General features: G+C 36.8%; 1 non-coding gene across 1 annotated transcript; it reads right to left on the bottom strand.

Annotated features, from left to right (window-relative positions):
* Positions 1-15093: 15093 nt before the first annotated feature.
* LOC123941135 lies at positions 15094-15200 on the bottom strand. Its single transcript, XR_006818219.1, has one exon. It is a non-coding gene; the product is annotated as a small nucleolar RNA U13 (small nucleolar RNA).
* Between the last annotated feature and the right edge of the window lie 5398 nt (positions 15201-20598).

Genomic DNA, 20598 nt, shown 5'->3' with positions numbered 1-20598 from the left:
AGCAATGAGCGTACTGTCTGCTCTAAATAAATGTTATTCTGTAATTATCATTATCATAATGGACTCAAACTTATTTAACCAGTATTATTGTTCATATGGTATCTGATTCAGCAGATCATATGCTTATCTATATAAAGTTTGTTCTGTATATACATACCCATTGTTTCTGTTTTATTGACCATCCAGCAAATGTTCAGAAAACTGATGAGATTTCAGTGATCCAAAGGGAAAAAAAAAAAAGAAAGAAAGAAAGAAAGAAAGAAAGAAAGAAAGAAAAAAAAGAAGGGTTAAGAGGGTGTGAGTTCATTAAAAGTATAGCTTTTCTATATTCCTTGCTGTAAACTAGTTCTGTATCTAGGTTTTGGCATGGTCATGCTATTTTCCTTTGTTTGAAAATACTCTTTGTACCCTCCTACTGATGAAGAGTCCACATATTTTTCATTCTAGAAATTCTACTTTTCCGAAACAACTTTCATAGACTGAGTCAACATATCCCCTTCTTCTCTGAAGTTCTATTAATTTTATCACTTAAACATTATTGTACACCCATTTTCCCGTCACTAAAAATGCTAGCATTTTTATTGTAAGCTACTGAACAGAAAACAAATTATAAAATACATTTTTTTTTCTTCCTTGACTCTCAGCCAACTTTGGTTTTATTTGGACCAAAATAAACACACAAAATGTATTAACGGCAGATTGAAATTTGATAGACTGGGAAGTGATGGCCTAAATGTGTAATTCGAACTTAGCTTATTTGAATCAGTAAACAACTGGTCAGAATTTAATAATTTTTTTTAAATTTTAATTTATTTTTTATTTTATTTATAATTTTTTAAGTTAACACATAATGTATTATTAGCCCCAGGTGATACTAGCCTTTTTTTTTTTTTTTTGATTTAATTAATTTATTTTTTTTTCAGCGTAACAGTAAATAATTTTATTTTGAGTTGAGTTGCAACATTTTACTAACTTACATTGAACTCTATTTATGGAAGAGATCATCAGGCATGCTTTTTGAATTTTGAAAGACTGGAGATAAATATTCCAAATGGTGCCTCATTCCTCCACTAAAGAGAATACATTAAAAATGAAATTTAACTTATCAAAACATCAATTCACCTTTTATGTACATTTTTAATTTTTTCCTGTTATTGAAATTACTTTTCTTGTTTGAGACTTAAGGCATCTGCTATGCCACTGGATTGTAACCTATTGCTTACAATATAAAGATCTTATTGGTGTATCTCTATAATTATTCAAGAGGTAAGTAAGGAAATAGGTAATAAGATATGATGAATTGACAGCTGTTCCTCTTAATTTTTGTTGCAGAAGCTCTGGACAGACTGTTTGACCTTAACCAAGCAGTTTACCTTCAACACTCACAACCAATGTATGTACATGATCACTTGGCTGTCAATACTCATAACCATCTGTTATAATGGCAACAGTCCTACTCTCAAAATATTGTGATAATTTAGACAGCAGATTCCAACTAAGTAGATTGGCAGCCTGAAATTCTGAGAGTGCTTTCTCTTCTTCCACAGAGAGTGATGCCACATTAACACCAACATGGCTTCTTACCCCCAAACCACCTGTTCTTTCATTGTAGGCCAAAAACATTCATGGAGGGGGCGGCTGTGAGTACATAAGAAATTATTGAGTAAGGATCTGTTGTGAAAGAATAATATTCATTTATATTCAGATCTACATTTTAAAATATATTTGAGAGTACAAAACCCCTGTGCCCATGAAAAGTCACAACATTAATCCGAGGATTTGAAAGCAATATTGTCAATGTAAAGTGGGCTTGGGTTAGTGTGGATTTTTAAGCATAAAATAAAATCAGTATTTTGTCTCCAGGACTTAGTTTGGAGGAAGTTCCTATGCTAAATATATCTCTGCTTCAGAATTCCAAAGCAAGGGGCAGGACAGGGTTTGGATTATCATTAAAACTAGATTATCATTCAAAGATTCTAATATTAGTTGGCTTTGTAATGCATGACATGTGCTTAAAATTACCCTAATATTTTCTTTCATTTTCTTCCTTCTGTCCATATGCAGTATGCCAGGGAAAAGTTGTTAATGTCCTGGATTTTTTTTCCCTCCCAATATGGTGACACCTTGAATCTGAAATGTTAACATCACCAGTTTCAGAATGAAAGGAGGGCCAGTAATTGTCCTCCATAAGTATTCAACACTCTCTCAATTCTATTCAAATTGCAATCTTCCAAAGAGGTCAACTTTTGGCTGGAGTCTCAAGGCTTTTATGCAATGGTAGCCTCTGTATTCAAAACAGAGTCTTCTATGGTGTGTCTAGTCTATTAGAATGAATGTACTGGCATGTTTGGGAAAATGATGGATCTCAGCAACAATGGTAGAAATCTAGTTGGTGCAGTTTCACCAGCAGCTTGACCCCAGTTGGTCATATCAGAGAACAGAGTTTGCTGTGGCATCTACATGAGTGACCCAGAGGTTTGATAAGAAGCTGGAATTCTTTTTCAACTCTTCACTGCCCCAAAGAAGTATCTTTAAATTTCTCAGCCAATAGTTTTCTAAGTGTCAGACCAAACAGACCATCAGTAAAAATAGAACAAAATTTACCAAAAGAATTATTGACCATGGTAAGAGAAGGGCCCTGACTTCTGCACTAAGTAGAATAATCAAGCCCCATTTAGGCTCTAGTTTGAAGCTTCAGAGTGGAGAATAAAGTCTCTATCAAAGATGGGAAAAATGTTAATTTTTCACAATTTAAAGCTGACATGCAGTTGGACCCAAGCTTTCCATATTCTTGGACACACCAACTCACTTTCACAATTGAGCCATGTTGGACCTTTCCCATGTATGCTGTTATTCACCAAAGTCTGAGTTGACACACCCAAAATAAAAATATCAACAACCTGTCACAGAATCTCCACTGTTCTGATAAAATGTGTTGCTAGCTGATCTGTCTTAAACAGTAAAGGAAGTTCTTCAGGCTCATACAATCCAAACCACAATCCAAAACAATGAATACTAGTAACAGTAATTATGTAACTATAAAAGACAGTTAAAATGTTAATATGCTCCCTTCTTCTTTTATTTGATTAAACTGATTTTTAACTTATTTTTAGACAAATATTTTGTGCCCAATAAACATGTGAAAAGATGTTCAACATCATTAGACATCAGGGATACAAATTAAAACCACAGTGAGGTACCATATTACATCCACTAGGATACCTACCAAAAAAAAAAAAAAAATTAAACAGATAATAACAAATATTGGTAAGGATATGGAGAAATTGGAACTTTCAAACACTCCTGGTGTGAATGTTAAATTGTTCAATGACTTTGGAAAACCATCTGGCATTCTTCAAAATATTCAACATGAAATTACCACAAGATTCATCAAATTCACTACTAGGTACACACCCAAGAGAGATGAAAATATATGTCCATAAAAAAGTTTTTGTGAATGTTAACTGAAGCATTATTCATAATATATAATTCATCAATTGATAAATAGATACATATGATATGGTATACTCATTCAATATTGTTTGGCAATAACATAAATAATGTCCTGATTCATACTACAATTTAGATAAGCCTTGAAAACATCATATTAAATGAAAGAAACCAGCCATGAAACCTGCATGTTTTATTTTTCCATTTATAGGAAATGTCCAGAAAGGAAACTCTGTAGTGACAGAATGAAGATTATTGGTTGCCTAAAGCTAAGGCTGGGAGTTGGGTAAAAAAGAGGAGTGATACCTGAGGATTTCTTTTGGGGTGATTAAATGTTCTAAAATTGATTGTGGTAATGATTGCACAACTCCATGGACATACTAAAAAATTCACTTGTATATTTTAATTGGTGGATTTTATAGTAAGCAAATTATATCTTAATAGAGGTCTCTAACAACTTATCTAGCTTTGAGATATAAATTCCTCTGGCTAACACAGAATATTTCACCTGAAGCTCAGTCACTTAATAAAATACCAGACCTGTTTCTGGAGGATAGTCAACAAAAGGTAAAGGTGAACTGAGAAGAGGAGCTTAAAGTTTGTGAGGTATACATGTTAAGGGACAAAAACAAGCTCTTTCAGGATAAATAAGAGTACATTGATTTTAATCTGGAACTAATGTCAGAGATCCCTAGCTTTGTTCTGTAGCTAGGGATGTTTGTTTATTTTTTATTTTTTAAATTTTATTTACTTTTTTATTTACTTTTATTTACTTTTTTTGAGAGAGAGAGAGAGTGCTAACTGGGGAAAGGACAAAGGCAGAGGGAGAGAGCAAATCTCAAGCTGACTCCAGGCTAAATGTAGACCCTGATGAGGGGCTGGATCTCAGGACCCTGAGATCATGACCTAAGCTGAAATCAAGAGTCAGATGCTTAACTAATTGAGCCACTGAGCTCCCCTATTCATGCTTTGGTTTTAAATCTTCATCTAGGTGACTCAGTCAGTTAACCATCTGCCTTTGTTTCAGGTCATCCCAGGGTCCTGCGATGGAGCTCTGCATTGGGGTCCCTGCTCTACAGGAGTCTTCTTTTCCCTCTCCTTCTTCCCCTTCCCCTGCTCACATTTTCACACTCATGCTCTCTAGCATGCTTTCTATCAAATAAATAAAAAAAATATTTTAAAAATATTATAAAAAAGTAAAGGTACAATCGTGGATTTAGTTCTCTGGTAATTTTGTGCTAGTTCTGAGTTTATATTGAAACTTTTATGTTAATTATGCTTTCATATTGCAAGCCAGTCCAAATAATTTTAGAATTTTTGAATGTGATGACTCAAATTTTGAATATATTTTTAAAAAGCAGCAATTTTTCACAGCTCCCTTTTATGTATGTTATATTATTTAAATCTGTGTTTAAAGTATACATAGAACATACTTTGAACTTTAAAAAATGATATTTTCTACAGCTCATATATAGTGTGTCAAAAAAACCCTTTATTTTTCAAGTAATATTAAACAAATCAAATTCACTAACTAAAGAATATGCTGGTTTACATACTAGTACATATAGAGGTTTGCTTCAAGTAAGTCTTTAGCCAGTCGCTAAGCAATGCTACATAAGACCAGTTTCTAATCATTCCTCTAACAATTGACTTTATCTTCACACTGACTTCCCTTCTGGTAGGAAATTCACTACTAACAGATTCTAGGTTATATAAGTATCACAGTGTTGAAAGGTTTCAGAGTTCTTGTCTCACAGAGTCAAAGAGTAAACATCGCAGACAAAAGGATGAAGTGAAGTGAAAGTTTATTAAATGCAGGCGAGAACAGAAAGGAAAGAAAGGGGCTCTCTAGAGTGAAAAGGGTCCCAAATGGGTTGTTACAGAGGGCTTTTATGGTCTGTCTTTTATAGAAAGTTGACCAGAGAACTTGATAAATATCTTGTCTCTAAGACTTAAGACAAACAAGGTGGATTTGTTATGTTCCCTTCTCTCAGGTTAATATCTTGTCAATAACATTTCTCCACATCTGGCATTTCTGTGAGCCTGGTTATGTAGTCACCTGTGTGACCCTACCTATTTCTCTCTATCTAGCCTTTCTGGACCTTACTCAACAGCATTGCTGACAAAACCTTAAAGAAACACTCTGATTCAATCAGCTTAAACCATGTTATGAGTAAAGGTACAATCCACATGACCAAGAGGATAGAATGTATAGTGATTAAACTTAGCAAACTACACACTTCAAACTGCTGTATTTTGATGGTGGGATGGTTTTCAGTATTCCAGACTCATATGTACCGCTAAAAGAAGCTAGTAATTCAGTGGAAGGTAGAAGAGAAAGACAGTGTTGGAAAGGCAAACCCAAAGATCCAATAAATAACTTAATTTTGTAATGAAATTATTAAATGCAGTGTTGTTCCTAAATTTCATTTATTATGAGAAATGTCAAGGTTAGTTAGTTTGGTTTGTTTGTTTATTAGATAGGTCTTCATTGTCTCAAGGAAAATGTTTACAAAATTTGGCAATAAAAACTTCCAGTGTTTTTAATCTATTATTTCAGTATCTTCAAAGACTTCACATTGAGATCTAAAATAAGGCAAATTTTTCTACTATTTAAGGTTCTTCTAGCTGTTCTAAGAATTAAACTGACAGGAGTTAGATTAACAGAAGAAAAAAAAAATCAAAGGTTAATTCCATGTGCACAGAGTCCAAATAATACAACTGAAACCTGAAGAGATGACCAAGGCATTCAGTTTTTCTACAGTTTAGATACAGAAACAAGACAGAACAAAAACAAATTATGTTTGGGAGCTTCAAATAATAAGAAATTTTAAACTTTGGGTTGCAGAAGAAAATTAGTAAAAGTAACATGGTTTGGGGCGTCTGGGTGGCTCAGTGGATTGAGCCTCTGCATTCGGCTCGGGTCGTGGTCTCAGGGTCCTGGGATCGAGCCCCGCATCGGGCTCTCTGCTCCGCGGGGAGCCTGCTTCCTCCTCTCTCTCTGCCTGCCTCTCTGCGTACTTGTGATCTCTCTCTCTGTCAAATAAATAAATTAAAAAAAATCTTTAAAAAAAAAAAAGTAACATGGTTTGTTTATACAGTCTTCTTGGCTCTGCATTCCTTATCTCTGGTGATAATGATATCTCTTTACTTTCCTGTATAGGAAGGATTTCTTTCACATGGGGAATTTATTCCTGTGTTTTGGAGACAAAGGAGAGTCAGAGCATCCTTTTTGCACTGACTGTTTCTCAGCTTTAATTCAAAATGATCAAAATGCCATTCTGGAACATTTTGGGGCAACCTGCCCTGGATTTCTATAGCAAGTATAGCAATGGGACATACTCACTTAAAAACATCTGCGACCGCAGGGATTTGTTGTCGTGTAACTGAATAAAGTTCTTTTATTTGTGAATATTTCATAATATTCTTACTTATAGTTACTTACTTATGGAGACCAAATCAATATAAAGAAATATAATAATGATAAGCTTGAGATGAATACAGTCATGGGAGAAATTATTCAGAATCCAAATGATTCAGAATCCAAAATAAAGTGAGTGCACTGATAAATTGAGAGGCACTGATAAAGTGGTCTCCTTCAACTATCATGCTGTTTATATGTTGGTCACATCAATTTTGATATATGTGAAATATTAAATAATTTTAACTATATGTAAATATTTATAAATACATATTTATATATAAAATTAAAGATGGAACTATACATGTATAAATTAAGGCAATGAATTCATAATGGTGGAAGGCATGGAAGAGAGGAAATTACTTTCTTTTTGTTTTTTTTAATTAATTTATTTATTTTTATTTGCTTATTTACAGCATAACAGTGTTCATTGTTTTGGCATCACACCCAGTGCTCCATGCAGTACGTGCCCTCCCTATTACCCACCACCTGGTTCCTCAACCTCCCACCCCCCCCCCTCCTGCCGCCCCTTCATAACCCTCTGGTTGTTTTTCAGAGTCCATAGTCTCTTATGGTTCATCTCCCCTTCCAGTTTTCCTCAACTCCCTCTCCTCTCCATCTCCCCATGTCCTCCATGTTATTTGTTATGCTCCACAAATAAGTGAGACCATATGATACTTGACTCTCTCTGCTTGACTTATTTCGCTCAGCATAATTTCTTCCAGTCCTGTCCATGTTGCTACAAAAGTTGGGTATTCGTCCTTTCTGATGGAGGCATAATACTCCATTGTGTATATGGACCACATCTTCCTTATCCATTCATCCGTTGAAGGGCATCTTGGTTCTTTCCACAGTTTGGCGACCGTAGCCATTGCTGCAATAAACATTGGGGTACAGATGGCCCTTCTTTTCACTACATCTGTATCTTTGGGGTAAATACCCAGCAGTGCAATTGCAGGGTCATAGGGAAGCTCTATTCTTAATTTCTTCAGGAATCTCCACACTGTTCTCCAAAGTGGCTGCACTAACTTGCATTCCCACCAACAGTGTAAGAGGGTTCCCCTTTCTCCACATCCTCTCCAGCACACGTTGTTTCCTGTCTTGCTAATTTTGGCCATTCTAACTGGTGTTAGGTGGTATCTCAATGTTGTTTTAATTTGAATCTCCCTGATGGCTAGTGATGATGAACATTTTTTCATGTGTCTGATAGCCATTTGTATGTCTTTGTTGGAGAAGTGTCTGTTCATATCTTCTGCCCATTTTTTGATATGATTATCTGTTTTGTGTGTGTTGAGTTTGAGAAGTTCTTTGTAGATCCTGGATATCAACCTTTTGTCTGTACTGTCATTTACAAATATCTTCTCCCATTCCGTGGGTTGCCTCTTTGTTTTGTTGACTGTTTCCTTTGCTGTGCAGAAGCTTTTGATCTTGATGAAGTCCCAAAAGTTCATTTTTGCTTTTGTTTCCTTGGCCTTTGGAGACATATCTTGAAAGAAGTTGCTGTGGCTGATATCGAAGAGGTTACTGCCTATGTTTCTCATCTAGGATTCTGATGGATTCCTGTCTCACGTTGAGGTCTTTTATCCATTTCGAGTTTATCTTTGTGAACGGTGTAAGAGAATGGTCGAGTTTCATTCTTCTACATATCGCTGTCCAGTTTTCCCAGCACCATTTATTGAAGAGACTGTCTTTTTTCCATTGAATATTTTTTCCTGTTTTGTCGAAGATTATTTGACCATAGAGTTGAGGGTCCGTATCTGGGCTCTCTACTCTGTTCCACTGGTCTATGTGTCTGTTTTTATGCCAGTACCATGCTGTCTTGGTGATCACAGCTTTGTAGTAAAGCTTGAAATCGGGTAACGTGATGCCGCCAGTTTTGTTTTTGTTTTTCAACATTTCCTTAGCAATTCGGAGTCTCTTCTGGCTCCATACAAATTTTAGGATTATTTGCTCCAGCTCTTTGAAAAATATCGGTGGAATTTTGATCGGAATGGCATTAAAAGTATAGATTGCTCTAGGCAGTATAGACATTTTAACAATGTTTATTCTTCCAATCCAAGAGCATGGAACAGTCTTCCATCTTTTTGTGTCTTCTTCAATTTCTTTCATGAATGTTCTGTAGTTCCTCGAGTACAGGTCCTTTACTTCTTTGGTTAGGTTTATGCCCAGGTATCTTATGGTTCTTGGTGCTATAGTAAATGGAATCGATTCTCTAATTTCCCTTTCTGTATTTTCATTGTTAGTGTATAAGAAAGCCACTGATTTCTGTACATTGACTTTTTATCCTGCCACGTTACTGAATTGCTGTATGAGTTCTAGTAGTTTGGGGGTGGAGTCTTTGGGGTTTTCCATATAAAGAATCATGTCATCTGCGAAGAGAGAGAGTTTGACTTCTTCCTTGCCAATTTGGATACCTTTTATTCCTCGTTGTTGTCTGATTGCCGTTGCTAGAACTTCTAATACTATGTTGAACAAGAGTGGTGAGAGTGGGCATCCTTGTCGTGTTCCTGATCTCAACGGGAAGGCTGCAAGCTTTTTCCCATTGAGGATAATATTTGCTGTGGGTCTTTCATAGATAGATTTTATGAAGTTCAGGAATGTTCCCTCTATCCCTATACTTTGAAGCATTTTCATCAGGAATGGATGCTGGATTTTGTCAAATGCTTTTTCTGCATCAATTGAGAGGACCATGTGGTTCTTCTCTCTTCTCTTATTGATGTGTTCTATCACACTGATTGATTTGCGAATGTTGAACCAACCTTGCAACCCAGGGATGAATCCCACCTGGTCATGGTGGATAATCTTTTTAATGTGCTGCTGGATCCTGTTTGCTAGGATCTTGTTGAGAATCTTTGCATCCATATTCATCAGTGATATTGGTCTGAAATTCTCCTTTTTGGTAGGGTCTTTGCCTGGTTTGGGGATCAGGGTAATGCTGGCTTCATAAAAAGAGTCTGGAAGTTTTCCTTCTGCTTCAATTTTTTGGAACAGCTTCAGGAGAATTGGTGTTATTTCTTCTTTGAAAGTTTGGTAGAATTCCCCAGGGAATCCGCCAGGTCCTGGGCTCTTGTTTTTTGGGAGGTTTTTGATCACTGCTTCAATCTCATTACTAGATATCGGTCTATTCAGGTTGTCAATTTCTTCCTGGTTCAATTTTGGGAGTTTGTAGCTTTCCAGGAATGCATCCATTTCATCTAGGTTGCTTAGCTTATTGGCATATAACTGTTGGTAATAGTTTCTGATGATTGTTTCTATTTCCTTGGTGTTAGTTGTGATCTCTCCCTTTTCATTCATAATTTTATTAATTTGGGCTTTCTCTCTTTTCTTTTGGATTAGTGTGGCCAATGGTTTATCGATCTTATTGATTCTCTCAAAAAACCAGCTTCTAGTTTCATTGATACGTTCTACTGTATCTGGGTTTCTACCTCATTGATCTCTGCTCTAATCTTGATTATTTCCCTTCTTGCATGTGGAGTTGGGTTGATTTGTTGTTGATTCTCCAGTTCTTTAAGGTGTAGAGACAGCTGGTGTAGTCTGGATTTTTCAATGTTTTTGAGGGAGGCTTGGATGGCTATGTATTTCCCCCTTAGAACCGCCTTTGCTGTATCCCATAGATTTTGGACCGAGGTGTCTTCATTCTCATTGGTTTCCATGAATTGTTTAAGTTATTCTTTGATCTCCTGGTTGATCCAAGCATTCTTAAGCAAGGTGGTCTTTAGCTTCCAGGTGTTTGAGTTCCTTCTGAACTTTTCCTTGTGATTGAGCTCCAGTTTCAAAGCATTGTGATCGGAGAATATGCAGGGAATAATGTCAGTCTTTTGGTATCGGTTGAGTCCTGCTTTGTGACCCAGTATGTGGTCTATTCTGGAGAAGGTTCCATGTGCACTTGAGAAGAATGAGTATTCTGTTGTTTTAGGGTGGAATGTTCTGTATATGTCTATGAGGTCCATCTGGTCCAATGTTTCATTCAATGCTCTTATTTCTTTATTAATTTTCTGCTACGATGATCTGTCTATTTCTGAGAGAGGCGTATTAAGATCTCCTACTATTATTGTATTCATATCAATATGGCTCTTTATCTTGATTAATAGTTTTCTTACATAATTGGGTGCTCCCATATTGGGGGCATAGATATTCACAATTGTTAGATCGTCTTGGCGGATAGTCCCTTTAAGAATTATGTAGTGTCCTTTTGTATCTCTGACTACAGTCCTTAGTTTAAAATCTAATTTATCTGATATGAGAATTGCTACTCCAGCCTTCTTTTGAGGCCCATTGGCATGAAAGATGCGTCTCCATCCCTTCACTTTCAGTCTGGGTGTATCCTTAGGTTCAAAATGGGTCTCTTGTAGACAACATATTGATGGGTCCTGTCGTTTTATCCAATCTGCAACCCTGTGTCGTTTTATGGGGGCATTTAGGCCATTCACATTGAGAGTGATTATTGAGAGATAGGTTTTTATTGACATCGTGTTGCCTTTGAAGTCTTTCTGTCTATAGATTGTTTCTATATTTCTGTTCAATGATATTCTTAGGATTTTTTCTCTTTTATAGGACCCCCCTTAATATTTCCTGCAGTGTCGGCTTGGTGGTTGCATAGTCTTTTAAGCCTTGCTGGTCTTGGAAACTCTTTATCTCTCCATCCATTTTAAATGTCAGTCTTGCTGGATAGAGTATTCTTGGTTGCATGTTCTTCTCATTTAGTACTCTGAATATATTTTGCCAGCCCTTCCTGGCTTGCCAGGTCTCTGTGGAAAGGTCTGACGTTATTCTAATGGGCTTTCCTCTGTATGTAAGAAGCTTCTTTGTCCTAGCTGCTTTTAAGAGGGTCTCTCTTGAAACATAATTCCCCATTTTAACGATAAGGTGCCGTGAGGACTTTCGAGAATCTAAAATCTTGGGAGGAAATCTTTCTGCCTCTAGTACATGAATGTTGTTTCCATTCGTGAGATTGGGAAAATTTTCATAGACAACTTCTTCCACTATATCTTCTAGACTTCTTTCTTTTTCTTCCCCTTCAGGGATTCCAATAATTCTGACGTTGGAACGTTTCATGGCATCGTTTATTTCCCTGATTCTGTTTTCGTGGCTTCTGAGCTGTTTGTTCCAGGCTTCCTCCTGATCCTTTCTCTCTATCTGTTTGTCCTCCAGATCACTAATTCTATCTTCTGTCTCAGTTACCCTAGCTTTTAGAGAGTTTAGATTGGATTGGAACTCATTGAGAGCATTTTGAACATCATCCCTGGTGGCTTTCAGTTCTGCCCTAACATTGTGAACATCATCCCTGGTGGCTTTCAGTTCTGCCCTAATCAATTCTGTTTGGTCATCCATGGCTTTCTCCAACCTAGCTATTGCCTGGATAATTGTTAGTCTGAATTCCTTTTCTGACATATTGTCTATGTCGATAGCCATTAGCTCTGTTGCAGAAGGCCCATCCTCTGTATTTTTCTTCTGTTGGGTATTCCTCCTCCTAGTCATTTTGGTAAGAGATGACTAAACAGATGCAGCTGGACTTATCGATTGTGGTGCAGTCAATGTGCACCCTGGAACGCTTCTGTGCAATCAGGATTCCCCACCCAAATGAGAGAAAAAAGAAAAGAAAAAGAAATAGAGAAGAAGAAAGAAAAAAAAAAGGGAAAGAAAAAAGGAAAAAAAAAAAAGAGAGAGAGAGATAGGAAAAAAAGGGAAGATACAAGAGAAGGCTCAGCCCAAATGGGCCACAAGGTAAGATTTGTGGAGTATACAAACAAAAACAGACAGACAAAAAGAGTGAGAAAAGTATATGACAAGAGAAAAAAATATGTATATATAAGCAAAAAAAAGGGAAAAACCTCCTCAGAAAGAACCCCAAGTATAAGATTTATATATTTTCAGGACAGACACAAATTCACAGAAACACTGACAGAAGGAAAAATTGGGAGAATGGTTATAGATTCTCAGTGTGGGTGAGGAAGGTTATTTTGATTCTTCCTGAAGGTATCTTGATGTTTTTGTTAAGGGACTCAACTTTCCTAAGTTACAGGAGGATTAAAAACTGGTTTGCCTATAGGGGTAGCATTGATTGGGGAAAGGGGATTACCTTGAAGTTTAACTCTATATGTATGGTAGAAAATAAAAATTAAAAAAAGAATAAACTAGACTAAACTAAGTTAAAATTAAAAAAGAATTAAAAAAATAGAAAAACACAGGTGTATGTATCAAAAAGTTCAGGTTAGAAGGTTATTAAAGAATTTGATGTACTGGACATCTCAGTGTGATGGTAAATAGGTTAAAAAATTATGTGTATGTATAAAAAAAAAAGAACCAGAATATTGGCAAAGAGTTAAAAATAAAAGTTGTATTTATGAAGTAGTGGTGGTTGTTCTCTTGTAGTCTTTTTTTTTTTTTTTTCTTCCTTCCTGGTTGGTTTTCTGGGGGAGGGGCCTGCCACGTGGGTTTTCGGACAATGATGTTCCCTGAGTTAGGTCCTCCCACTCCCCTCAAGGGGGTGAGCTCTTTTTTTTTTTCAGGAAACTGGTTTTTTTTTTTTTTTTTTTTCAGCCTTTTGTTCTCTGGGGGTTTTTATGTTCTTTCATCTGCTTTCTCTCGCCTTGACAGCTTTTGATGGTTTTTGGAGGTTTAGAGGAGAGCAAACAGCACCCCAACCTCCCTCTCAGAGAGAAGCCTCAGACTGTTTTGCAAAAGCTGCTGGCAGAGTTGGTTCTGAGTCACTGTCCCTGGGGATGCAGGAGCTCCTCGTTGTGCCAAAACCAGGGCAGCGGTGGCTGTCTGGGCAGCTCCAGACCGCCAGAGAGGTTCGGAGCAGAGATCGCACACTGAGATTTTCCCGCTGTCCCGGGCTGGGAATGTCTGTTTTTTCCGGCTGCCAGAGCTCCAGGCTAGCGCCTATGAGCACCTATCCCAAGGGAGGGTGTGGGACGGGCGCATTTCAGGATTGCCGTCAGGCCAGGCTCCCAGCCCCTCACAGGAGACAGACCCCACTCGTTCTTGGGCGCGCTGGCTTTCAGGTGCACTCGGGGCTCAGGGACAGAGACCTGATTTCTCCGCCGCACTCTCTCTGGCTCCGCGCCAGGGGAGGCTGTCCTGGGTCCGGGGACTTAGGTCCCTGACCCTAACCGCCCAGGTTCCCACTATTACCCCCCCCCCCCCCGAGATCCTTTGCTGTTTGTTTTCTGAGTGCTTTCAACCAGACTCCAAGTTAATGCTGGTCCCCAGACGCAGAGCACTCTCGTGTTGGGGTGTTACTTTCCAATCGGTCACCTCTGGTGGCTCCCTCCCCCTTTTGTTTATCTTCCAATATCAGTCCGATGCTCCCAGTCTGCTTTACCTGCCACTGGCGTCTTCTGCTCCAGTAGAGATCCAGACGTGTATAATTCTGATCTCAGGCTGATTTCATGGGTGGTCAGAGTTCTTTGGTAGGTAATCAGCTCACTTTGGGGTACAGGTTGAAATGGTGCCTCCTCCTACTTCCCCGCCATCTTGACTCTCCCCAGGAAATTACTTTCTAAAACACTTGAAGATTTGTTTTGTGGATGAAAGTAAGGCTTCCTAGTACCATCTTGGAAAAATCTGGAACCGATTAACGAATAGAAAAAAGGGGCGCCTGGATGGCTCAGTTGGTTAGGCGATTGCCTTGGCTCAGGTCATGATCCTGGGGTCCTGAGATCCTGTTCAGCGGGGATTCTGCTTCTCCATTTCCCTCTGCTCCTCCCACTTCTCGTTTGTGCTCCCGTGCACTCTCTCTATCTCTCTCTTTTAAATAAATTAAATCTTTTTTTACAAAATCAAATAGAAAAGAAAGAATGGGGCAATGATGCTATTATCAGAGTAACTCTTAGCAGTGTGGTCCCTACACCAAGGCATCTGAATCAATTTTGGGATTTCTTAGAAATGTAAATTCTGAAGTCTTGCCTACAGAAACAGAAACTCTCAAGTGGAGTCCCCATCATTTTTTAACAAGCTCTTCTCATGATTTTGATGCAGAGTAAGGTGAGAAATTCCAAATTCTCAAGGTTTTTATGTTTTAGTGAAGAATATTTAAAATTCATTTTTAAATTATCTTGGGCATTGGTAGAGTCAAGGGGAGTTTTTAACAATTTATAATTTTTATAAATTAAACAACATATGATCATAAGTCAGGAATAAACAGTGGAATTGTGGGTAGACCTTTTCTTACGTTTGAGTTCTATAGAGTTCTGTGTACTTTTGATTTTTTTTTTTAACATCAGATAGATAATGTGCCAACATTGTCGTGGCAAGATTTGAGGAATGCACATGTCATGCATCAGCATGGACATCCAGTCTTCATGCTTATGAACTACAAAAGAGTCTGTATTTTTGATTTTTAAAATACCTTCACGTTATTTATATTTAATAGACATATAACTGTGTTATGAGCTGTGCTGAACCATATGCACAGTAGCTCCTCTGAAGCATGTGATAACATTATATTAAATGAAATATTCATATCATCATCTTCTAGCTGGGAGCAGTACTGTCCTCATATATAGGTGAGCAGGGGTGCTATTTTGGCTCATGCTACACCAGGATTCATGAAATCCCATACTTATGGGGACTTTCTTCAAAAAAAGCCCCTGTCTAGAGCACAACTGTACCAGTGGTATCATCTGAGTAGGGAGTCCTGAGCCCAGCCTGGTTCCCATTTCAGACCCAGTCTCTACTCCTTTCCTTAGGGCACTCTCGCGAACACCTTTTCCTAACTCATCAGATATTGAAAGAGGCTTGGACATTCACATGTATAGTGATGTCCCAGAGCCTAGTGATTCTCAACTCTGATTCCAGGGGAACAATCTGGCAAGTTAATCACTCCCACTGACCACTATGTCATTTCTTTCATTGAATAGTGCACAACTAGTGTCAGAAAGTGGCAGGCATGCTAATTTAGGGACACTCAGATGATCGATATGGATAGGACCTTTGCAAAAATTATTTACCTATGCTCTACCATTCTAAGGATGCCCTGAGCACAGATAGTGCACTTAACTGCTTACGGTCACATGGCTGGGAAGAAGTACAGCCAGGACTCCAAACATAGTCGAATTCCTTTCTCTTAAATACTATTTTGTATCCATTTATAAATGTTTGTTTCTTTGAATATGGAAGTTTGGAAGACATTAAACCTTAACAGTTACATAAATGAATGATACAAAACAGAACTTAATGAAATAATTTAGTTGCTAAATATAGCAATATTTATATAATTATATTATATAATATACTTTTATCTAACTTGAAAATCGATGGTGCATTACTTGAATATATTTAGTTTAGATTTGTACATTAAAAGATATATAATAGGGGCGCCTGGGTGGCTCAGTGGGTTAAAGCCTCTGCCTTCGGCTCAGGTCATGATCCCAGGCTCCTGGGATCGAGCCCCTCGTCCGGCTCTCTGCTAGGCGGTGAGCCTGCTTCCTCCTCTCTCTCTGCCTGCCTCTCTGCCTACTTGTGATCTCTGTCTGTCAAATAAATAAATAAATAAATAAATAATCTTAAAAAAAATAAAAGACATATAATAAATAGTAACAATAATCTACAAACAGGAATAGCAAGTATGTAAGTGAGCTTATTAGTCACTAAGTGAATTTAAAGTGGCTTTATAAAATCTATCTCATTCATTCTTTCTAGTTATATTCTTATTATTCAGACAAGAGAACCGAGACTTAGAGAAGTTAAGCAACTTACCCACATTCACACAACCACTGAGTGACATAGTCGACATTCAGATTCTTGTTTTTCTCTGGAGTCCCAAACTTGTTTTGAGACCTTGCTGGTTTGATTGGCTGGGAGATAGAACAATTGCCTGAATAAATGAATTTGCTCAACCTGTGAATCTATAATTTCATGTAATTTTACTAACTCTTGATTATATGTTTTAGTTATTCTCATTTTTAATTTGTTTTAATTTAGATTTTTTTTTTAATATTTATTTGTTTGTCAGAGAGAGTGTGTGTTCAAGCAGGGGAAGTGGCAGAGGGAGAGGAAGAAGCAGGTTGCCGCTTAGCAGAGAGACTGATGTAGGGCTTGATCCCAGGATCTTGAGATCATGACCGAAGCCCAAGGCAAGTGCTTAGCCTACTGAGCCAGCCAGGCATCCAGTTATTCTCATTTTTTAAAGGTAATTCAGCATTAAATGTGCTTAAAGCTTTACAAAAAAATAAATTCAAGAAGGATCTAGTTGACTTCGCATTACTTACTTAAGAATATTTAACATTAAACGAACACATACACATCTTTGGAATGAATAGATGCCTTAATATCACAATTCATTATTTTCTAAAAATGTACTTCAAAGTAGCTGTGTATTTCTGTGCATAACTAGCATTAATCCCACCTCCAAAAAAAAGCTCCTTGACAAATTTTACTTTAAGTATTATCTAGACAATAGCATCTTATTGGAAACTACTGGCAAATGCTTATCCAAACGACCTTCAGCATAAAAGAGAGGGTTTGAAAATATGATGTCAATTTATTACAGTCTTCAGCATTTACTCAAAGTGATATACTGAGGAAGGAAGTAAAAAGAAATAAGATAATCTATCACTTCATTACAAAAAAGACCTATGATCTTAATGTCCCTTCGTACTGTTATATTCTGCCAGGATTCAATGAGAGGATGTTACTGAAAATAAAATTTAGGAGGTATTAAGCCACAAATATGCCCATACTGAAGACAGTTCCTGAATTCTAAGAGAACATAGTGTAATACTAGTTTTGTTTTTCACTGGATAACTTTTATTTAAACTTCTTTGTTTCCTAATTATCTGGTCATACAGTCATTGAACTGCATTGATTTTGTAAGCTGAAAAACAATTGTGCTGCTGTTCATTAAATTCGTAAGTAGAGCTGCTTCCATTCCTAATTTTATTTTATTTATTTTCTTTTTTATTTTAAATTCAAGTAGCTAACATATAGTATATCATTAGTTTCAGATGTACTATTCAATAATTTATCAGTTGCATATAACCCCCAGTGCTCATCATATCACTTGCCTTCCTTAATGCCTATCACCAAGTTACCCCATCCACTCACCCACCTCAGGCAGCCATTCCTAATTTTAAAGGCGCTGAAACAATAATTACATTTCGACCTTCCCTTTGTGTTAGGAGGACAAACGGTGGGAAAAAGAGTAGGTATAAAACGGTGAGAAGCAAAATTCTCACCATTACTACTCTGCAATGTATTCCTATAACACTTATTAAAGTGAAATTCAGGGGCACCTGACTGGCTCAGGCCATTAAGCATCCAACTCTTGATTTAGGCTCAGGTCACGATCTCAGGGTCCCGGTATAGATCTCCATGTCAGATTCCCTCTGCAGTGGGGAGTTTGTTTCAAGATTCTCTCCCTATGCCTTTCCACACTCCTAATCTCTCTAAATAAATAAATAAATCTTAAGAAAATTAAAAAAAAAATAAAATGAAATTGAAATATGTACATGACTGTTTTAAATCTTGGGACTATGAGTCAGTCTGTTTTTATTATACTAATGTCATGGTGGTCACTGAAGACCACAGGCAGTAGTAGTGCAAATGTACAATGTGTAAATTGGTGCAAATGTACACCAATGTCCTAACAGTGTCTACCATATTTCCTGAAGTCTCAGTTGAACTATTAGTATTATTATTAATTAGTGGCTTTCCTTCAGCATAAAACAAACTCAGCAATCCCTTCTATCAGAAGCCACCCATCTGAGACCTTATGCTGATTCAACTATCTGCATGTCATAGGGCTCTATTACTTGCAATAGCCTTTGTTGAATACAACTATTGGCAAATAGTTCTTCAGTGTTTGGATTGTAAAATGGTGAAAAATTATGGCTGGGTTTACATCATTTGGAAACCAAACAGGGATATTTAATACAAATTGTGATTCAAGAAAGCAGGCTTGTAAAACTTGAAGACTGAAAATGAAAGAATAAGAAATTATTTTCATAAAATTCTAAGTTTAGAAACATTAATGAATTATTTTCAGATATGGCTAGATATAGGGCCCTGAAAATATAATCAAGGGGTTTCCTTCACATTTTTTGGGTCTGCTTTTCTGTCTCCCTTTGCTCATTGGTCTCATATTCATCTATGTAAGCAGATAACTCATAGTGAGGATTCTGATTGGTTCTGTTTCATCACTGTGCTCAAGCATGCATCATTTGTCCTGCTGAGAGAAATCAACCTCATGCCAAATACAGGCAATAGAAGAGTGAGGTTTGAAGGGCATTTTAACCATAAAATAGAAATTTAGTGCAAATAACGAGTATGAAATCTTGGGTTGTAACATTTATTTATATGTGTTTATCAATATGTGTTATTTAGCTATTTCATAAAGCAAAAAGTTAATGGCACGATTGTTATTTTGGGAGGGATAATGAGATGTGATTCTACCAACACAGCTCAAAATGAGTAACCTTCTCTCCACCCCACAGATATTTTGCCATGACCCCAAACTGAAGAGAGAGTTAAAATCTTCACGTTTCCATTAGGAAAAGTAACTAAATTTAAGTACAAGTGCATTTCCTAATCACAGAGAAGATTCACCAGTAATTAAAGTTTGCTTTAATTTTATCTACTTGATACTCTTTGGTAAAGGTGATGAGCTTTTACATCTAAACAATTAGAGAAATTCTATTGTGAAAGGAGGACTAGGTAGCAAATTACAGCTACTTTATCTTGAAGGAAGTTAATGGTTTATTTTACAAAAATTAAAAGAATAATGACTAGCAATTACTATTGCTCAAATTAAAATGATAGAAATGCTGTGGCATTTCATAATCTATATTTTCTGAAAGGTTATGTTAGATACTGAAACCAATCTGAAAGCCAATATGAAGCTGATGTAATTTATTCACTATCCTTACTTGAGAAAGGGATTTATTTCTATGTTAGCATTTTCTTAAAATGCTTTGGCTTACTTTTCAATTTGTTTCAGCATTTCAATTTCCTGTGAGTGCTTTCCATTTGTCACTACTTACTGAAAAAGATAGTGATAGTAAAAATGGCTTAAACATAACTGTAATTTTCATGACAACACTAGAGTATTCCAAAGAATGAAAGGGAGATAATCCAGTTAAATTGCTATTTTTCCACCCATGGTGGAATTTTAGACATAAATGAGTTCATATAAATAGAAGAACTGCTAGGAAGTTAAGGCCATTTAACAGCTGATTTCAATTAAAATCATTTGATGACAGACCAACATGTCATACCGTAAGGCATAGGACCCATTCTACAATCAGTATCTTTTGTCAAAACGTTTGTTCTCAGATTCTATAAAAAATGTAAATGGAAAACACTTAATTTTGATACATTATATTTAATGCCCAGGTATCGAATTGTTGTTTATCTATCTTAAGAAAAATAAATGATGTGTTTGAAAGGTGGAGGTGTTTAATGGGTGTCCACAATAAATAAGTAATACACTATTTTTTCTGTAAAAGATCTTTTTGGCTACACTAACCAGGTCATGCTTGTGGCAGTAAAAATAAGACGGGGAATGAGACCAGGCACATAGAGCAGTTAACATTTTTGTTCGTGCTATACTCCCAGTGGGTTTCAATAGAGAGCATTTAGCTGAAGTATGGGTTTGGGGTTTGATTTATGTCAATCTTCACAAAGGGTTTAAAAAAGAAAATTGATCATGTCATTTAGTTTGTGTGTGTACTCAGTGACAGAGCATATGTCACCTAGTAGAATGTAAGAACATGAACATGAACAAT

This window comes from Meles meles, chromosome 4 (assembly GCF_922984935.1).
Source record: "Meles meles chromosome 4, mMelMel3.1 paternal haplotype, whole genome shotgun sequence".
In the NCBI taxonomy this organism is placed as follows: Eukaryota; Metazoa; Chordata; class Mammalia; order Carnivora; family Mustelidae; genus Meles; species Meles meles.
Note: the sequence above shows the minus strand (reverse complement) of the source record. Positions and strands in the feature narration are given on the sequence as shown.